This window comes from Eulemur rufifrons, unplaced genomic scaffold, assembly GCF_041146395.1.
Source record: "Eulemur rufifrons isolate Redbay unplaced genomic scaffold, OSU_ERuf_1 scaffold_284, whole genome shotgun sequence".
Classification (NCBI taxonomy): domain Eukaryota; kingdom Metazoa; phylum Chordata; class Mammalia; order Primates; family Lemuridae; genus Eulemur; species Eulemur rufifrons.
The window spans coordinates 101236-106686 of NW_027183066.1; the positions used below are offsets into that span (position 1 = coordinate 101236).

The 5451-nt window shown below is 53.0% G+C and overlaps 1 pseudogene; it reads left to right on the forward strand.

Moving 5' to 3' along the window:
* The first annotated feature begins 5359 nt into the window (after positions 1-5359).
* Positions 5360-5451, forward strand: LOC138380139 (small nucleolar RNA U13; annotated as a pseudogene).

The window sequence follows — 5451 nt, forward strand, 5'->3', positions numbered from 1 at the left end:
TAAAGGTAAATGTCGTGTGGCCTAAGTGTCCAGGGTTTATGAAAACCTACAGTAAGTAATGTCCTAGGCCTTCACATTCACTCACCACTCACCGCCAACTCACAGACTCACCCAGAGCAACCTCCCGCCCGCCCTGCAAGCTCCATTCACCGTAAGTGCCCTGGCCAGGTGTCCCACTGCACAGAAACCTATTAGACTGCATTTCTTCCCATTACTATCAGTAGTTGTACATTTCTTAGGACTGTAGGCCTACGATACACCTCCAGGCATAGTTAGGGGTTGGGAAGAGGAGGGAAGAGGCCATTCTTCATTTATTAATTGGGTAGCATGGGGGCAGGGGAGGCAGTTTCCTCCTTCTCCCCCTCTTGTTTTTCTTTATTCCTCTCCCAGTTCCCCCTTCCATCGTCTCGATGGATTTGGATGAGACGTAGACATTTTCTACGTCAGGCCTTAATCATACCGAGGGAGCAGGAGAAAAGTAAGCCGCCTACCATGACACGATGGAATGGAAGTTTGTCAGCCATTGACTGCTGTGGCATTCCGACATTTAGTGTCTTCAGGACATTCTATATTTCTGCTATCCCACTAGAATATATCTCCTCGATCACTACTGTGTGGCCACATCCCAGCTGTTTCGTGAGCCACCCTCAATGTTCGTGACGATGTAGTGTGGGGACTCCCTCCGTCTGGTGCCTTAAACTCGCACATTTGGGGTTTTGTATCAGGATAGCAAAGCGATCACCTTTAAATAACCTGGCTGGCCATGGTGGCTCATGCCCGTGATCCCCGCAACTTGGGAGGCAGAGACGGGAGCGTGACTTGAGCCCAGCAGCTGGAGACCAGCCTGGGTAACACGATGAGACCTCATCTCTACCAACAAAAAAAAAAAGAAAAATTATGGCGGGTGTGGCAGCATTTGCCTATAGTCCCAGCTACTCAGAAGGCTGAGGCAGAGAGGATCACTTAAGCCCTGGATTTGGAGCTTGCTGTGAGCTACAATCAGGCCAAGGCGGCCTGGGAGAGGACAGAGTGAAAGAAATCCTGTCTCAAAAAAAAAAAGAAAAGAAAAGAAAAGAAAAGAAAGAAAACAAGACCGATAACACAACACAACTTAGAAGACTTGGTGTTACCGAAAGCTCGGCCACTTGCCCACGAGGCCGAATAACGAGGACAAGCTGTTTGAGGAGGAAGGAAAGAGAGAGTCTATTTTGCCGGTAAAGGAGAAAATAGGGTAGACCTTCCCATCTCAAGCCTCCGAATTTCCCCGAACATAGGGCTAGGCAGAAATACAGAGCTTTTAATGAGGGGGGGAGGGGTTCTCAGCTTTAGCGTTGATTGTGGTTAATTATTTCAATCGTCCAGGCTCTGCCAAAAACAAAGCCTGTGAACTCTGCCGGCCGCCCACCTGGGGGGGGGGCGGGGCAGGGGACCACTTGGGAGTTTTAAGAAAAGATTTAACCTGCCTTGGGGACATAGGCCAGACTACAAGCTCCCAAAAGTGGTGGTGGCGGTGGTGGTGGTGGTGGGGAGCGTAAAACGACAGAACGTCTTTCTGTCCTTTATTGGTTTCTCCTTTTTCCCCCCTAGGTGCCAAAAGACCTGAGACTGATGCCGAAAAGAAATAGGTACAGGCGCCCACGTGCACACACAAAGATATACGATCGAATACATCGTGTTGACAGTCGGGGAAACTGGAAGATGATGGGGAAGTATCACGAGCAACTTTGTATTTCTTCCAGGACAGGAAAATGGACACGAAGAGAAAAATTCATCGTTCTCGGCGTAGGATAAAAAGCCACATCTTGTTACTTAATATAATTCATTCTGTGATTTAAGTTTTTATACGATATGATATTCGATAAGCCTAAAACACAAGATAAAAGAGAAACAAACAAAAGGGAAAAAATAAAAATAAAAAAGACGACGGGCAGAGGCCTACGGTCCCGGGAGGAGGCAGAGAGCGGGAGGAGGGGCGCCTCCCGCAGACAACAGGGCGGGTGGGCGGAGACCCGCTAGAGGCTAGGGCTGCCCCGGGCGGGCCCAGAGCTGCGGGCCCGGGAAGAAGAGGGTGGGACCGTCCGGACCGTGCTCTCCTCCCCGCCCTCCACACCTCCCGGGAGTCAGCTCTTAAACTCCCAACGTCACCTGACTTTCCGGATCCCGAGGTCTGATCAAAGTGGCCGCTAGGTGACACCCAGCAACCGCTGCCGGTGTCATCCTGAAAAGAACGGACCCTATGACTGACGGGGGTGGGGCGCACAGTGGGTGGCCCGGCCAGCTCCCCTTCCTCCTCGGAGCGGATCGGATCATCTGGAACTTTATCCAGAGAGGAGAGAGTGCCCCTGGGTGTGTGCTAGAAGCCGGAGGGTTGGGGCAGGGACCTACCCAAGAGAGAAGTAGAGTACAGGGAGTTTCAGAGTTGACCCACTCACCATCTCGCCCTGGTCAATACAAGAGTGGCAATATCTGTCACCGTGGAATGAACACTTGGTACCGAAGACCTTTGTCTATGCTGGCCCCCGTATGCCTAGGGGGGGCATGTGGCCAGAATCTGACATCCTAAACGTCTTCGTAGAAAGAATTTGGGGGTGGGGGTGGGGGAGAGAGACAGAAAAAGAAAAGAGAGGGGGAAAGAAATGGCTGCCACAAAACTATCAGAACAGAGAAGCGACCGATAGGGCCTATCTGGTTAAGTTCTTTCCCTACCCAGAGAACGACTTGACGTAGCTGATGTCACTGCAGTCAGGCCACGTTCCGGTGGACACAGAGAGTCAGGGATAGAATTTCACGCTCGGCACTGTCTCTCGGGACAGCGGGAAGGTGGAGGGTGGCTGAGGGTTCTATGCTCCTTTATCACACACCGTCAGGTAGGTCAGGTAAAATTGAGGACAGATTTCCAGTGTTTCGAGAAAGGAAGAGCACTCGTGCAGGCCATCTATCTGTACGTGGGAGAGTGTCCCCGAAAAGTGGCTTTAAGTGCCGGGATGTGCCTAGGCCAAGAAGGTACACGATCCTGAGTGAGAATGGTCCGTCCCATCGAGTCAGTCGGTAGGAGGCCACCGGGTCGAGACGGAACTGCCCCCCCACCCGCCCCCGCCCCCCAGAGCAGACAGACTCAGAATGGAGTCACTCGGTGCCAGTGCCCTGCCCGGGTGCCCCATCATTCAACCGAACTGGGAAACAGGTGGGCTTTCCGACCCTCGGGAGGGAGCTTCACCGGCGGGCGGACAGATCAGAAGGGGCCCGGCTCCCTTGAGCGGGCAGGCTGGGGACGGTCGGTGGGGTCTCTTGACAGGAGGCACCACGGAACCCTTGAGGCAATGTCGGGGGCACCTATGTTGCGGTCCAAAGCTAGCGTCTGAGAAGTCGTCCCGAAAGCATGATGGCGTCAACAAGTCCCCTCCGTTCAAGAAACGAGATTCATTTCTAGAGGAGGGCCACCCCCGCGGGAGGACCGTAGGCTTCCTGTGGACATTCTCTTCAAAAGGCAATTCACTCAGCGGAGTGAAAATCGGAAAAATCGCTGTCCTCTGACGCAGCTGCAGAGAAAAGATGGCACCAAAATCAATGAAACACACACACACACACACACACACACACACAAACACACCTCCTCCCATCTGAACGAGCACTCCGGACGGTCACATAGGGAGAGCGACGGGCTCTCTTCCCCCCCTGTGGTTTTCTACCTTTCGTTGCGGTTTTTTCCCTCAGTGGATAGAGGAGGAGACACAGGGGGCTCAGCCGGCATGCGAGTGGGTTTATCATCCTCTGTGAGTATCAACACGCGACACCACCTAAGTGAAGGAACACACCGGTGTTTCATGTGATGTGGCTCAATGCCTGGCAGATACGAGCCTTTGCAGGCCTCCTCGTGATCGACAGGACGTCGCCTTGGACACGGACACATCTTGTCCCTCCCTCCCGAGGCGATAGGCGGTTCCGTACCTCCTCGGGGCCAGGGCACAGTCTGCCTAGGCACCTACAACACGTGTGGCAACAGCCTCGATGGCTCTGCCATGAGAACGAACTCCCGTGGCACGGGGGTGGGATGGGGGGGGGTCGGGTGCTGAAGAATTCAGCTGAGTGAAGGAATGCCACGGGATTCAGAGTGCCATCGGTGGGCTGAGAGGCGAGCAGGGCGGGCTTTGAAAGGGTAACATTCTCCCTGCCTTCCGTCTGGCTGTGAATACAGAACGTACACGCCAGGCGGGGTGGCTCACGCCTGTAATCCTAGCACTCTGGGAGGTAGAGGCGGGTGGATCGGTCAAGGTCGGGAGTTCGAGACCAGCCTGAGCAAGAGCGAGACCCCCATCTCTACTAAAAATAGAAAGAAACTATATATCTAAAAATATATACAGAAACAGTATCTAAAAATATATACAGAAAAATATTAGCCGGGCACGGTGGCGCATGCCTGTAGTCCCAGGTACTCGGGAGGCTGGGGCAGTAGGATCGCTTGAGCCCAGGAGTTTGAGGTTGCTGTGAGCTAGGCTGACGCCACGGCACTCTAGTCTGGGCAACAGAGTGAGACTCTGTTTCAAAAAAAAAAAAAAAAGAAAAAAGAAAAAATATATATATATACACACACACACACACACACACACACACGTATATCCAATTAGCTGGGCATGCTGGCACATGCCTGTAATCCCAAGTACTCGGGAGGCTGAGGCAGTCTGATCGCTTGAGCCCAGGAGTTTGAGATTGCTGTGAGCTAGGCTGACGCCATGGCACTCTAGCCAGGGCAACAGAACGAGAGACTCTGTCAGAAAGAAAAGAAGAGCGAGAGCGAGAGAGCGAGGGAAAGAAAGAAAGGAAGGGAGAGAAAGGAAAGAGAAGGAAGGGGGGGGGAGAGAGAGAGAGAGAGAGAGAGAGAGAGGGGAGAAAACTATTAAAAAATTCTCGGGACCAGATCCATCGGTCGGTACTCAGAAGCGTGACGATCGGGTGTTCCCGAGCACGTGTGAGATGTGTCTTCTCCCTGACGCCGCGTTTCCTCCACACACACATCACCCATCTGCCGTGGAAAAAAAGCAACAAAAAGAGAGAAAGAGATTAAGAAGGGAAAATGGAAACAGGGCAAAAGAGGAAGAAAGAAAGAAATTTCGAAAAAAAGAGACCAAAGTCACAGCGAGAAGGAAGAATACTGAGCCCAGAGCGACACCTAGTGACCACACCGTCATAAGCACCCTAGGGCCCCAATTCGCCAGAGACATCTGGTGGACCCCAGGGCAACATGTGGTCGACCCGGGGCCATGGCGTCTGCAGCCGATTCCCAGGCGGGCACACGAGCCCGGGGAAACTCATTCTCAGCGCGGGGAGGAGGGGAGGGGAAATAATAGCAAAGTCACACCAGATCCCTTTCTAGTTCATAAACGTGTTGATTGCGTGTTCACGCGCACGTGTGAGAAGGGCCTCCTGGTGTGTCGGCACGTCACCCGCGTGACG